This window comes from Schistocerca nitens, chromosome 1 (assembly GCF_023898315.1).
Source record: "Schistocerca nitens isolate TAMUIC-IGC-003100 chromosome 1, iqSchNite1.1, whole genome shotgun sequence".
NCBI lineage: Eukaryota > Metazoa > Arthropoda > Insecta > Orthoptera > Acrididae > Schistocerca > Schistocerca nitens.
This window is the reverse complement of record NC_064614.1, coordinates 1,069,060,669-1,069,076,675: the sequence shown is the minus strand read 5'-3', so window position 1 is coordinate 1,069,076,675 and position 16,007 is coordinate 1,069,060,669.

Below are 16,007 nucleotides of genomic sequence, written 5' to 3'. Positions count from 1 at the left end.
CTGTTCATAAACATCTCGTGAAATCCTTTGACGGTTTGCTTCCTCAGTTCCTAGTTTCTGAAGCACTCTCATTTTACCACTACCTCCACTTTTAAAGGTAGTTACAACAGCATTGCCTTCATTGGAATACGTACACATTTACGTAGGCTAGTACAGACAATACACACATTTTCACTGTTCTGCCAGAGACGTAAATTTAAAACAAAAATTTCCTGAAGAAATCATTATCTAGAGCAGCTAAAGCGTGAAGAGTCATCGTTTCATAAATATCCTCTACCGAATCATTCTATTTCGTGATGTGGCACGCTGATGACGCAATTAACACAAGGAAGGTGCTAAAACTGTTCATTAATAATAAGCAATATATTAAAATGTTCAGGAGATTACATACGTTTCACTGACACAGAAAAAACAGAAATCAGTTCTTTGTTTAACTTTGCACCCGCGGCTTTGGAATTCATCACTGTTATTAACGTACATTAACGGCATACAAAGAACATGTACGTTAGTACCTGTAGCAAAAGCTCAGCTTTTACGGAAACGGGTCTGAAATCTCCTAAAAAAGAAAAACGGAAGCAAGAATACTACTTATAGATCACTATTCACTGCATGAGAATGAATGGTGAAAGGAAAAATAACCCAGAAGCAATAGCGTGTTGGCAACCGCGTCATACCGGCGTATCGTAATGTTCAGTTCCAATCTCGCGCAGAAAATCACACGATATCAAGCCGAGCAATCGTGGTTGCCATTAAAACTGACGACTGAGCCTGTATGGCCTTCATTCCCAGACGTCCTCTTTCCGTTTATGATGCGAACTTGTCGGCAGTTGAATTACCGCTGTGGCCAATACACGTCGCTTCTCTTGTGATGCCGCCCTTTCATGAACGAGGCTGAAAAATACTAGAACAATTTGTTGAAATTTTTGTTTAACGTAACACCCTTGCTCACGATAAACTTAAAGGGAGAGATTTATTAATAATGCGTTATTTTCATTCGGCAATGGAGGTGAATCCTTGGCGTTTTTCTATTCTACTAAACATCACAGATGTCCAGATTTTTACCGACAGTGAAAAATAACAGATATCTCTAGAAATAAAAATCACTTGCTTCATTTCCTTTTCCCACCGTAATTTGCTAGCTGCATAATGATTTGCAAAACTAAGAAAGCGACGGAATGGACAATGTTAGGGAATACGAACCATCAAAGGTACATGGTATTCAGCAATACATCAACAGATTCCAGCCCATCCTTGGAATCTGAACTCACTAGGAGATGAATGGTTAAGCCGACTGGTGTGGCCGTGCGGTTCTAGACGCTACGGTCGCAAGTTCGAATCCTGCCTCGGGCATGGATGTGTGTGATGTCCTTAGGTTAGTTAGGTTTAAGTAGTTCTAAGTTCTAGGGGACTGATGACCACAGATGTGTCCCATAGTACTCAGAGCCATTTGAACCATTTTTTAGGTAAATGGTTACTGTTAAATGGCTAATACAAGGTCGCATGAGACCAAAATTAATTTCCATTTTGCAGTGTAATGTACGCAGATTTGAAACTTCCCAGCACATTAAAACTGCGTGACAAACCGGGATCGATCCTGGACCCTTTGCCTGTAGCGTGTAACTACTCTCCCGACTTACCCATCGAATCAAGACTCACAATTCGCCCTCACAGCTGTATTTCCGACAGTACTTTCTCTTCTAGGGTCCTGCAAGGTACTCTCGAGAACTTACGTGAAGTTTGGAAAACACGAGAAGGGCCAATGGCGGAAGTAAAGCTGCGAGCGCGGAATTGTGAGCTGTACTTCAATAGCTCAACCTGTAGAGTAGCCCCGTGCAAAAGTTAAAAGTTCGGATTTCAATCCTGGTGTAGCGTCTTGTGAAGCAAATACCCAAAAATAAAGTGCGACGGACTATTAATACGACAATAAATGTAAAATGACTGCGCAAGATATAGATATTATGTGGAATTTAAGCATCTCCGTGCGAACTCGATAACAAACATATACAGACTGTATTAAGCTACGGCAAGGAGACAATTATTCCTTGTTGGACATTGGAAGAGAGATGTTCTATGTCGGATGGAGAAGAGACTGTTGGAAGCCACCAGTAAGGCAGTAACCTATGGTGTTGAAGAAAATAAATACATATAAAAGCACTAAAGGAGTATCAGGTGTGTATAGTTCATAACCTTTAATCATTTCAAAAGAAATATTCGGTGAGTATAAAGACGCAAGTCGTTCGGAAGTGGTGTGTGGTTTGATGGTGCGAACCTGCAGTTTTACGCGGTTTTGGGATTCGTCGAGAATATTTCTCCGAAGACCAAAATAATTTCACGAACTAAAGTTGGACGCCACATTCCATACACATGACTCAGCATAGCACTTGTCTGTACCGATCGATTTCCGTAGAGTGATAAATTATCTTTAGCGATTTCAGATGGAGAAGTTCCAGCAAGGAGAGTTAACGAGATCTGCTCCTGCGAAACGCATATGGTATTACAGTATTCTTTAACTTACGGAGAACAGTAAGCAATATAGACTTCATAACCACCGCAAACATAATTAATAGGACTCAACTTAAATAAAAGGAGCAAACAGTAATCGCTAAACCAAACCATAACTAAAAATCAATAATAATACGCAATCACACTAATAAAATGCTCATTAATTATTAGAGAGAAAAAAAATAGGAACTTTAAACTGGTCTGGCATACATTTTTAATCTGACAAGAAGTTGCAAGTACATGAGTACTGATAAAACCAGACACTTGCTACAAATAATATCTTCATCAAACTGTACCTCTTTCGTCACTAATTACTCCAATGTGATAGATACAAATAGTTAGACGGTATTTTTTAAAATAATTATGGGTCAGTTTCCTCTTAGACTGGCTTTTAAATGCTTCATTAGTTCAGGTCATAAATGTATCTCACACTTCCTTCATCTCTGAAAAATGGACATTAAAATTATTGTTTTGCAAACTATACAAATACTGATATGTGTTGACATCTTGGATATTCTGGAATCCAGCCGGATGTTCGCGTCGTTCTCGCACGATATTTCAGCAGCGTGCCTCGCTGTCTTCTTCAGGTGCTACCTGAGACTGGTCCTTGGGTCGATCGAGTCCAGTATTTATGCTTGGGAGGAGCTGGGCGTTCCCTAATCGGTCCGCGCCGAGTAGAGTGTTCCATCTGTGGTCCGCGCCCGCCAGACTCGGCTTCAACGGACCCCTCCAGTCGTGGATGTTCCGACTGCCGTCGGCGCCCGTTTTGGCCGTCCTCAACGGTTGTGGTTGTCATCTGAGGTGTGTCAGACCCGATCTGAGATGTTGGGTACTCTACCTCCTGACTGTTACTATGATTTCCACTTCTGTTTCGTGCTGGGCGCTCCCTAATCGGTCCGCGCCGCGTCATGTGTTCCGTCTGAGGTCCGCGCCCGCCGGTCCGCATCTTCAGTGTCGTCGACTTAGGAAAGGTAGTTTTTACCAAGGAGGCATGTACTACTAACATCAGATTACAAGAAGGAGATTAGGTGCTTCACGTTTATTTATATGTCATCATGCAGGCGGTGGAGAAAGTAGAATAACAAAAAGAGGGCGATACTTAGCAAGTTAGCGAGTAAGTAGCGCTCTGGGCCGCTTGTAGCCGTCTCTGTCGTGAGACGGAGCACCAAGGCTCCGGATGAGAGGGTTCGCAGAGTCCGCAGAGGAATGATACAGATGTCTTGCTTGGCGCTGAAAGCGTGCGATGACATAGTCCTCTTGGGCCGCCTCGTGGAGATAGTGAGACGGAAACGTGGCAGGAACATGAAAAATACGGCGGAGAGCCTTGTTCTGGAGCTGCTGAAGGCGATGAATGTACGTATTTGCTACGTTTCCCCAGACGGCGCTTGCATAATCCATCACTGGGCGGATAAAGAGGCGGTAGACCAGAAGCCCGTTCCTCACGGAGAGTGCAGAGCGTTCGTTGAGGAGGGAGTATAAGGCCCCCAGACGTTGATGCACTTTAAGGGGTCCGCGCCCGCCAGACGCGGCTACATTGTCCCTCTCTGGTCGCCGGTGTTCCCTCCGCCGACCGCGCCCGACCTGGCCGTCTTCTGAAGTCGAGTTCATGATCTGGGGTGTGTCAGATCTGGTCTCTAAAGTCCGACACCTTGTCTCACGGCTGTTCTCTCGGTCTCCACTTCTATTTCTTGTAGAATCCCGGAGTGTTCTGCGTTGAGTTTTCACAAGCTCAAGCGCTGAATTCCAGGCAGTGCTGATTTGGTATCCCGAGTCACGGTTCATTAGATTGTCTGTGACCTTAATCTCAATGGCTTCTTTAATGACACTGTCCCAAAATCTTGAGGTCTGTGTCACAATCTTGGTGTCATTGTAATCCATTGAATGACCAAGTTCCAGACAATGCTCTCCTATAGCTGATTTAGTTGCCTGCCTTAGTTGGGTATGTCTCTGATGTTCTTTACAACTGATGTCCACAGTTCTGGTGGTCTGGCCAATGTATATCCCACACTGGCATGGTATGTTGTAAATACCTGGCTTGCGTAGCCCCAGGTCATCTTTTACATTCCCCAGCATAGCCCCAATTTTGGTGCGTGGGCAAAATATGCTCTTGATGTCATATTTCTGGAGAATCCTGCTGATCTTGGCAGAGATAGGTTCGGCGTATGGCAGGTATGCCATCTTCTTTGCCTCTTCTGGTTCTTCTTCTGGATCCTTTGGCGGGTTGGCAGGTTGAAGTGCCTTCTGGATATCTCTAGAGGAGTACCCATTCCTGCTGAACATTGATTGTAAGTGTTCTATTTCTGTGGCCAGACTATTAGGATCTGACAGAGTTTGTGCTCTGTGGACCAGTGTTTTGAGTACTCCATTTTTCTGTGCCGGATGGTGGCAACTGCTGGCTTGTAGTTATAAGTCAGTGTGCGTAGGTTTGCGGTACACACTGTGTCCAAATGTGCCATCTGCCTTTCTCTTCACCAGAACATCCAAGAACGGAAGTAGTCCATCCTTCTCCATTTCCATTGTGAACTGAATGTTCGGATGGCAAGAGTTCAGATGTAGCAGGAACTCATATAACTTCTCTCTACCATGGGGCCAGATGACAAAGGTATCATCCACATACCTAAAAAAGCACTAGGCGCGGACCGATTAGGGAACGCCCAGCTCCTCCCAGGCATAAATACTGGACTCGATCGACCCGAGGACCAGTCTCAGGTAGCACCTGAAGAAGACAGCGAGGCACGCTGTTGAAATATCTAGCGAGAACGATGCGAACATCCGGCTGGATTCCCGAATATCCAAGATGTCAACAGATCGCCGGGAAAGCATGAAGAATTACACTGATATGTGTTGCCTGTCCTGTATGACATGTCCACTAGCCGTACGCTCGTGGTTGTCGAGGCGTTTGGCGGGAGACACTCAAGTTGGCGCCACACCGCGGTCCTGGGCGTCTCAATACACATCTTCGGTCTGGAGACATATTGAATAGTGTAGAACCTCTACTCAGTGGTGAGTCAAGCTTCGAACAGAGACCCGATGACCAGCGAAGACGTGTCTGGAGAAGCCCAAGACAGCTGTGGGATACAAGGGGTGATTGTCTGGGATGCGACTTCATTTCATATGCTTGTCATCCGTGGTACCCTTACAGCACAGCAGTACCTCGACGATATTCTGCTCCCTGCTTTGTTGCCCTACATGGCAAGCCATCCTCGGCTTACATTTCAGCAAGATAATTCCCGCCCGCACACGACGAGAGTTACTGCTGTTCCTCTTCAAGTTTGCCAAACCGTACCTCGGCCAGCAACTGAGAACGTTTCGAACATCATGGGCCCCCTCCAACCATCTCAGGATTTTGACCACCTAACAAGCCAATTGCGCAGAATTTGCCGCGATATACCTCTTGATTCAGTCATCCAACTTTTTTTAACCATTTATCCGTCTGTATATGTACAGGGTGATCAAAAAGGCAGTATAAATTTGAAAACTGAATAAATCACGAAATAATTTAGATAGAGAGGTACAAATTGACACACATGCTTGGAATGACATGGGGTTTTATTAGAACTAAAAAAATACAAAATTTCAAAAAATGTCCGACAGATGGCGGTTCATCTCATCAGAATAGCAATAATTAGCATAACAAAGTACGACAAAGCAAAGATGATGTTCTTTACGGAAAATGCTCAATATATCCACCATCATTCCTCAACAATAGCTATAGTCGAGGAATAATGTTGTGAACAGCACAGTAAAGCATCTCTGGAGTTATGGTGAGGCAGTGGCGTTGGATGTTGTCTTTCAGCATCCCTAGAGATGTCGGTCGATCACGATACACTTGCGACTTCAGGTAACCCCAAAGCCAATAATTGCACTGACTGAGGTCTGGGGACCTGGGAGGCCAAGCATGGCGAAAGTGGCAGCTGAGCACACGATCATCACCAAACGACGCGCGCAAGAGATCTTTCACGCGTCTAGCAATATGCGGTGGAGCGCCATCCTGCATAAACATCGTACGTTCCAGCAGGTGTTTATCAGCCAGGCTGGGGATGATGCGATTGTGTAACATATCGGCGTAACTCTCACCCGTCGCGGTAGCAGTTACAAAACGAGAATCACGCCATTTCCTCGAAGAAAAAAGGCCCGATAACGGTAGATGTGGTAAATCGAACCCATACCGTGACTTTCTCGTCGTGAAATGGAGTTTCCACGACATTTCTAGGATTTTCGGCAGCCCAAATTCGTTTTGCTGTCCAGCGCCATCTGTCGGACATTTTGTGAACTTTTTTTTTGTTCTAATTAAACCCCATGCCATTCCAAGCATGTGTGTCAATTTGTACCTCTCTATCTACATTATTTCATGATTTATTCAGTTTTCAAATTTATACTGACTTTTTGATCACCCTGTACATCACATCTACCGATTTCCGTTCCTGACGGATATCTTCGTGATGCGTCGTTTTTATCATCTTAGAGTGTATGATGTATGTGTAGCAAAAGGATCGTGACAAACATTACATGTGGTGTGAGGATGAGAAACCATTTCCGGAAACGACACCTAGCGACACTATAGAGCGCAGAAAGTATATGTGCCGCTTCGCCAGCCGCTAGGCCAACAGACCACTAGTTAGGCAACGAACGGCAGCAAAAGTCAGTTTTTACGCTGGCGACACTACAAACAGCGATCTCTACAGCGTTCTCATTGCGAGGAATCCCTTAGAGTCTGTCAGCATACGAACCAGTCGTCGAACTGAGGACCACAAAGCTAACAATTATTGTGCAATTTCAGTTATAGGTTCGCTTGACTCTTGAACGACATAGTGGGTTGGAAAGAGATTGGTCCTTCAAAAGAAGAACCTTTTTGTGTGTAGTATCTACGTTACTAAAAGGATAAATCTGTCACCCCGTCACCGGTCCCGCTTGCAGGTTGCTTATCTAGCGGCTTCCGGATGAACAAAAAACTGATTTTTCCATATTTCATGTAAGTAATGACCGAATTTATAAATTTATAATTGAGAGGTGTGAACTTAGGTTAAGGATTTAAACCAAGACGACAAGTATTAAGTTAGAAACTGGATGTAGGTATTACGACAGCGTATCTCACGACACGTAAATTACTTAACTGTATTAATCCAATATTTAAAAATGACAGCGCTTAGCGACCTCCAACAAAAACTACACATGACTTCATATGATACTTTTTTCACTAGTACTCCATACAAAATCGAAGGAAAAAAATTATCGTTTATTACACTTTCGCTATTCGTTCCGTAAAAACTGCAGTATCAGTTATGGCGTTACAATATATTATTTCTTTATTACTAATATTCTGCAACACATTTTGCACACAATATCTAGATATACCGCTGAATTTAAGTGCAAAATTATACCATTGTACGAGCCATATTTAAGGAGAAACGATGTCATAAGCACTGAGATAGTTGGAGAACATGTAAAGTAATCAGACATTTGAAACTGTTTCATACGTGGAGGTTTAACTCTTCAAAAAATCTGGGGTAGGAGGTTACCGGTTTTTCAAAAAATAAGTGAATTTCCCGAATGGATCCGCCATCATTTTGAATATTTTGTGAATAAAATTTTCTACGTCGCTTAGTGTATGTCTTCATTTGTAAGGTCGTTTCGGCAGCTTCCGTCATCGGATAAAAACTTCTGAAAGAATTTTCGATGTCAGCATCAATAAATCGTATGCCTAATTGAAGCAGGACCTTTATTGACACCGATGCTGAACCTTGTTTCACAAGTTTCCGCCTTATTCAATCCCTCTAGGGTTACATACCAAATGTTTTCATAGCCGAGTGAATCTAACGGAATGATTGGCCGTCACAGAGGCAATTTATTATTATACACAGACTTTCCGTCTCGGACACAAGGACGCACAAAACGTGTTGCAGAAACTACAATATCCGGCGTTTGATAAACACACTAACAGATTTGTCTTGGAGGCCGTAACAGATGCATGGAGATGGTCATTGACGTCCGTTTACTTTGGATAAAAGGGCATCTTGGCATTGTCCATAAAGAAACTTTCGACTGCCTTGCTAAGACGTGCATTACGGAAGAACAGATCTGCCTAACTCTGATCCCTTACACGGATTTGAACTCGACCGTCAAGAAAGCTGGTTATCCCCACTGGAACTGTGAACGGCACATATCCCAACACTGTAAGGGCGGCCACCTGGTAGCTACACAACCGAACGTCTCCTCTCGGCCATGGTTCACCTCTGTCAAGCTTAGCACATGTCATGTGACCTCTCTCACCCGCATAAGTCTGCGGCATGGATGTTATCCCGACCACCTAGACCGGTTGAAAATCATCGCTTCTGGACACTGTGATCAGAACACAACGGTGGTGGCGGGTCTGAACCACGTCATACACTGAAGCGCCAAAGTAACTGGCATGGACACGCGTATTCAAGTGCAGAGATAAGTAAACGGGCAGCATAAGGCGCAGCGCTCGGCAACGCCTGTATAAGACAACAAGTGTCTGCCGCAGTTGTTAGATCGGTTACTGCTGCTACAAAGGCGCATTATCAAGATTTAAGTGAATCTGAACGTGGTATTATAATCGGCGCACGAGCGAAGGGATACAGCATCTCCGAAGTAGCGATTTTCCCGTCACGAGTGTACTCTGAATATCAGGAATACGTTAAAACATCAAATCTCCGACATCGCTGCGGCCGGAAAAAGTTCCTGCAAGAACGGGACCAACGACGACTGAAGAGAATCCTTCACCGTGACAGAAGTGCAACGCTTCCGCAAATTACTCAAATTTCAGTGCTGGGCCGTCAGCAAGTGTCAGCGTGCGAACCATTCTACGAAACTTCATCGATATGGACATCCGGGGCCACGGTGTACCCTTGATGCTTGCACGACAGAAAGCTTTTCGCCTCGCCTGGGCGCGTCAACACCGACATTGGACTGTTGACGACTGGAAACATGTGGCCTGGTCAGACGTATGTTTCAAATTGTATCGAGCGGATGGACGTGTACAGTTATGGGAACAATTTCAGATGGACCCTGCGTAGCAGCAGGACACTGTTCAAGCTGTTGGAGGCTCTGTAATAGTGTGGGGCGTGTGCTGTCTGAGTGATATGGGACCCCTAATGCCTCTAAATAGGACTCCGACAGGTGACACGTACGTAAGCATCCTGCCTGATCATCTGCATCCATTGTGCATTCAGACGGACTTGGGCAATTCCAACAGGACAGTGCGATACTACACACGTCCAGAATGGCTACAGAGTGGCTCCAGGAACACTCTTCTGAGTTTAAACATTTCCGCTGGCCACCAAACTCCCCAGACATGAACATCACTGAGCATATTTCGGATGCCTTGCAACCTGCTATTCAGAAGGAATCCCCATCCCCTCGTGCTCTTATGGATTTATGGACAGCCCTGCTAGATTCATGATATCAGTTCCCTCCTGCACTACTTCAAACATTAGCCGAGTCCATGTCACGTCGTTTTGCGGCACTTCTGCGTGCTCGCGGGGGCTCTACACAATATTAGGCAGGTGTACCAGTTTCTTTGGCTCTTCAGTATATTAGCGTGTGCCAAATATTCTACTGCACAGGCGCCCCTGTACTAGAAATTGGTTGCGAGGGGCTAACCTCTCCTACAAGTGTAACTGCTTTACTTTAGTAATTCGGTCTACAGGGTGTAACAAAAATGTACACATATTGCAGGACACATTCCTCACACGTACACGTAGAAATTATGTTATATGAACCTGGGTCTGGACACGCTTTGTTTCCACGTTACAACTCATTTTCTCCAACTCGTTGATCACCGGAAGCAATCACGAACAGAAGGCACCATCGTGTCACATGCAACTTTCTCTCATGGAAGATAGTCAATATGCCCTCCGTGGGTACTGATGCACGCAACAACCCGCCGCCATAGCGAATCTCGGATGCGCTGATGTATCCTCGGAACATTACATACGATTTCGCAGCCTTCCATAATACGGGCACAAAGACTTTAAACATCTTGTACTGGGGTTCCATACACAAGAGCTTTCAAATGCCACCACAAATAAATGTGCAGTGGGTTTAGGTCCAGAGAGCGCGGAGGTCAGGCAATTGATCCCTCTCTACCTATCCATCTGTTATTTAGAAACCGACGAACGTTAAAATGAGGAGGTGCTTCATCAGGCATAAAGTGCATGTCCTGTCTCGCAGCTAAAGGCACAATTGCTAACAGATCAGGTAGAACATTCTCCACGAAATTATAATAACTTTGTCAATTGAATCTGTGTGGAAGAAACTGAGTCCCTACCAAACAGACACCAACAATGTCGCTCCAAACACTGACAGAAATTCTTCGTTGATGACTGACTTCAACAGTAACGTGAGGATTGAAGTCTCATATACGCCGATTGTAAAAATTTATGATCTGTTCTCGTTGAAACTCTTTGGAAGTAATGAGTTGTAAAAAGGGAACAATGTGAAACTTCCTGGCAGATTAAAACTGTGTGCCGGACCGAGACTCGAACTCGGGACTTTTGCCTTTCGCGGGTAAGTGCTCTACCAACTGAGCTACCCAAGCACGACTCATGCCTCGTCCTCACAGCTTTAATTCCGCCAGTACCTCGTCTCCTACCTTCCAAAATTCACAGAAGCTCTCCTGCGAACCTTGCAGAACTAGCACTCTTGGAAGAAAGGATATTGCGGAGACATGGCTTAGGCACAGCCTGGGGGATGTTTCTAGAATGTTCTGCAAGGTTCGCAGGAGAGCTTCTGTGTGGAGTTTGGAAGGTAGGAGACGAGGTGCTGGCGGAATTAAAGCTGTGAGGACGGGGCGGGAGTCGTGCTTGGGTAGCTCAGCTGGTAGAGCACTTGCCCGCGAAAGGCAAAGGTCCCGAGTTCGAGTCTCGGTCTGGCACACAGTTTAATCTCCAAGGAAGTTTCAAATCAGCGCACACTTCGCTGTAGAGTGAAAATTTCATTCTAGGAAACAAAGTGTCTCCAGATCCATGTTCTTAAACATAATTTCTTCGTCTAAGTGTGAGTAATGTGTCCTGCAATTTGTGCCATACATTTTGTTACACCTATTAGTTGCTCGTGAACTATTTAAAAGATGCCGGTATCCAGCTTTGACATGCAAGTTGTGTGGATTTAGTCCTTCCAACCCGATTCGAACTCTGTGACTTCTGTTTGTGCTTTTACTTTGCATTAAGGACTTATCCCTGCAAACGACGCTGTTGTCCAGTTCAGTTGTAAGTTGCTGCTGACGTCATTCTATTGAACTGGTCCGTTTCACAACCTGGGTGATAATTTTGTGATTTTAATTTATATTACCAACTTATCTATGTACTTCACACTCTTTATTATTTTTCCTATTGTGGAAACTGCACTAACTTTAACGTGTCACTGCTGGCTATATAGTGTTCGTCTTTTATTGTTTTTGTTTTACATTAAGAATGTATGATTATACGTCGTCTCGTTTGTTTTTGTTTTACATTAAGAATATATGCTTATACGTCGTCTCGTTTTATAGTTCTACTATCTAAACGGCGACTATATTAACATGGGACTTCTGTAACCACTGTTAGTTGTATGGTCATTGCTGGCCAAAGCCAAAAATAATTACATAAAACTTCTGGTTTTTGATTAAGGCAGTAGCTGAAAAGGCGTTTTAAAAAGACTTGTATAAGTGAACTAGTTCTATTCTCAAAAACTGTACACTAAATCCTCGGACAGACATGCCTGCTCATTTCCTGGTCTTTCTTCGCTCCATTACTCTTGTCGGGAATGTAATTTCCCTTGTACAGAAATTTACATCCTCATTAGCAGAGAACCACCAGCCTTACCGTGAATTAATGACGCATTTCCCACTCATTTTCGGTGAGACATCGGAATCTTCTGAGTTCCTGCAGCCGTGCCATGCTCCGAGAACAGGTCCTCCATGCGTAAGCAGCGCCGCGGACAGTCAGGACAAAGTTCGTTTGCCTCCACTTGCCCGCTGTCTGCCACAGACACGCGCATCACGTTCGCGTTAATTGCCGCCGTTATTCACGGGAGAAGTCGTGCAGAAACCCACCGTCCGCGTCATTAAATGACTCTCCTGCCTAGTCGAAGCTTTCGCGGTCTGCCCCACTCATGACCATTTCTCGACCTGCGACACAAAACGGCACGGCAAACTCGTAGCAGTGTCCAGGCCTTACATTCATTTGACACCGATCACAGAACACGCGAACTGCGATGTGCTGAGGCGTTTCTTCTACGGAATTCAGCAATCGTTGTCATGAGAAACCTCACTGCGGTGAGCGTTACATTCGTTCTGTGGTTTACGTAAAACTGCAAATAAATCACACGAACGCTCCTGACATCAGCTCATTTTATAGTGCACCAGCTTTATCAGTGCTGTACCCTTACACTGTACATACGAACATTTGCGAAAAGCTTTTTCCCCCATTTCTCTGATGTTGTTGTCTTCAGTCCTGAGACTGGTTTGATGCAGCTCTCCATGCTACTCTATCCTGTGCAAGCTTCTTCATCTCCCAGTACCTACTGCAACCTACATCCTTCTGAATCTGCTTAGTGTATTCATCTCTTGGTCTCCCTCTACGATTTTTACCCTCCACGCTGCTCTCCAATACTAAATTGGTGATCCCTTGATGCCTCAGAACATGTCCTACCAACCGATCCCTTCTTCTGGTCAAGTTGTGCCACAAACTTCTCTTCTCCCGAATCCTATTCAATACCTCCTCATTAGTTATGTGATCCACCCATCTAATCTTCAGCATTCTTCTGTAGCACCACATTTCGAATGCTTCTATTCTCTTCTTGTCCAAACTAATTATTCTCCATGTTTCACTTCCATACATGGCTACACTCCACACAAATACTTTCAGAAACGACTTCCTGACACTTAAATCTATACTCGATGTTAACAAATTTCTCTTCCTCAGAAACGCTTTCCTTGCCATTGCCAGTCTACATTTTATATCCTCTCTACTTCGACCATAATCAGTTATTTTGCTCCCCAAATAGCAAAACTCCTTTACTACTTTAAGTGTCTCTTTTCCTAATCTAATTCCCTCAGTATCACCCGACTTAATTCGACTACATTCCATTATCCTCGTTTTGCTTTTGTTGATGTTCATCTTATATCCTCCTTTCAAGACACTATCCATTCCGTTCAACTGCTCTTCCAAGTCCTTTGCTGTCTCTGACAGAATTACAATGTCATCGGCGAACCTCAACGTTTTTATTTCTTCTCCATGGACTTTATTTAATACCTACTCCGAATTCTTCTTTGATACAAATCACAAATTTTCATTGCTGTAGAAACGTTCACTGGCTACACTGACGCCCATTTCTTCATAAAAACTGGAAACTCTTGTAGAAATGCCCCACAGTAACCACATGTTCCATGGTTTCCGCATTCCATTGTGTAAAGTGGACGCTGATAATTTCAGAACCCTTAAGAGTGTTACCGACCTCACTACGGAACCAAACGCTGATCTTCGTAACAATGTACATTTCGGAAATTTTACAACGATCGAGTTTTCAACATGTTGCCATGAACTGTTATTTACAGAAACCTACTCGTCATTGGAGTCGTGCGAGGCCACCATTTTCTTCAAGCCACATCGAGGGAGACCACTCTTTGATATTTCCCCACAGTTTGGAGATGCCTTGCAAAATCTAATGCCCAAATACAGAGTGACACAGTGTTCTATGGTACATAGAAACACAGGAGAGGAAAGGAAAAACAGTACTAACCTGGCTATGGGAGATGTAGAACGTTACCACCATTACCATTCATCTCTTGGAGCTTTCGTGCGCTGGTCAGCAAGTTGCTGAAGGTGGATCGAAGCCCGACTGTTGGAATTGCTGCGTCTCATCCGAAATATTCTGCTGCAGATCTTGATGACTATGAGGGTTGTTGCGATACACCTTAGGCTTTAGGGCTCTCCACACAAAGTATTCGTACACTGACAGGTCAGGTGGCCTGGGTGACCAGCTAGGGCCGCGAGGAAACTGACCTCTGGTAACTATTGTGGCTGGCGTAAAGACTGTGTCAATGTGCCGCAAGGAACCGTTGTGGATCACGTGACGGACATACATGTAGTGTGCACGTCACGGGGTGTGGTTATAGGTATATCTTCAAGTCCACTCGTCCGGGCCACTTTTATTTGCCCCACCCTGCACGTCGGTGGAAGGTAGGTATCAACCTTGAGCCACAAATACATAACAGAATTTTTGTATCAAGCCTGAAACAACGAACGTGACAAAACTTCTTGATTTCATACCTAAAGTCAGAGACAGTAATATCTGAGCCCCAAGCCAGAGAATTTACTTAATCAAAACGATGATAACGAGGGCAATAAGTTTCGGTTTAATTACAAACTACACAGCAGTCAAAAACCCACTACTGACACTAGGCTACATATGAAAATTTTTACAGAAACAATGGAAAACTTAAATCTGGATGGCGGGATGGGTAACTGCGCTGCAGTCATTTCGGATGCCACTCTAGCCTCCTATAACTGCACTGACACTCTGTGTCGTGAGACACAAGAATGGTGTCAAGTTCGCATTAAATGGAAGAGCTGAGAAGGAAAGACAGTTGCGCAGAAGGTCAAAGTCAGACATAGGTAGTCAGTCACGGGATAAAAATGTCCGCCGTTCAGATATTCGCAGATTGTGACAATCATTTCTAACAATACATAGGGCATGTGATCCCGGTAAATTACACAGGCACACCAGAGTCGACCTGGTGTACCACGATAATGAGAACTATTGTGGTTGCTAGGATGGTTTTATAATATCTTTAACGCATCATCGATTTCGGGACTGCCAGACCCATATCCAACTGCGCTTCTACACTTGTCTTAGCCCAAAATCACATTACAATAACGCATATACATCACTGTTGCATTTCCCGCTTAGTATACGTCACAAGTTGTCAAGCCTTTCGGTCATAAGACCATATTCGTTCTTGTGCCTAAGTCAGAATGCATACGAAATCTAACAAAAATGGAATGATAGGATACATACGTTGAATATTTAAATGAAAAAATGGACAGCAGTCAGCCTGCATAATCCATAATTTACTGCAGATCTACTTTGCGACTATAACATAGTCATCATCGGTGCGTTAAATGGTTATGCCTATATGATTCATCTGGTAATGTAGCGAAGACGACTATGTTATAGTCGAAATGTAGATCTGCAATAAATTACGGATTCTGTGACTGACTGCCGTCCTTTACATCCAAATACATGAAACTACGTTTACTCATGAGCAAGACCAAATACCGATTGAGCTACAAATAATTCCTATCTTTGGAATGTAAATTTAATGACATATTCTTGGTTAGCTGTTTACACCTGAATTAAAAATAGTTATAGTGGGAATGTGTACACAACTCTCTACAAACAATAAACATTTATGACGTTCAAATAAAACCCTTATACTGAACACGAGTGAATATCAATCTGAAAAGACACAGACATATAATAAAATATTGTTTTATGCTCCA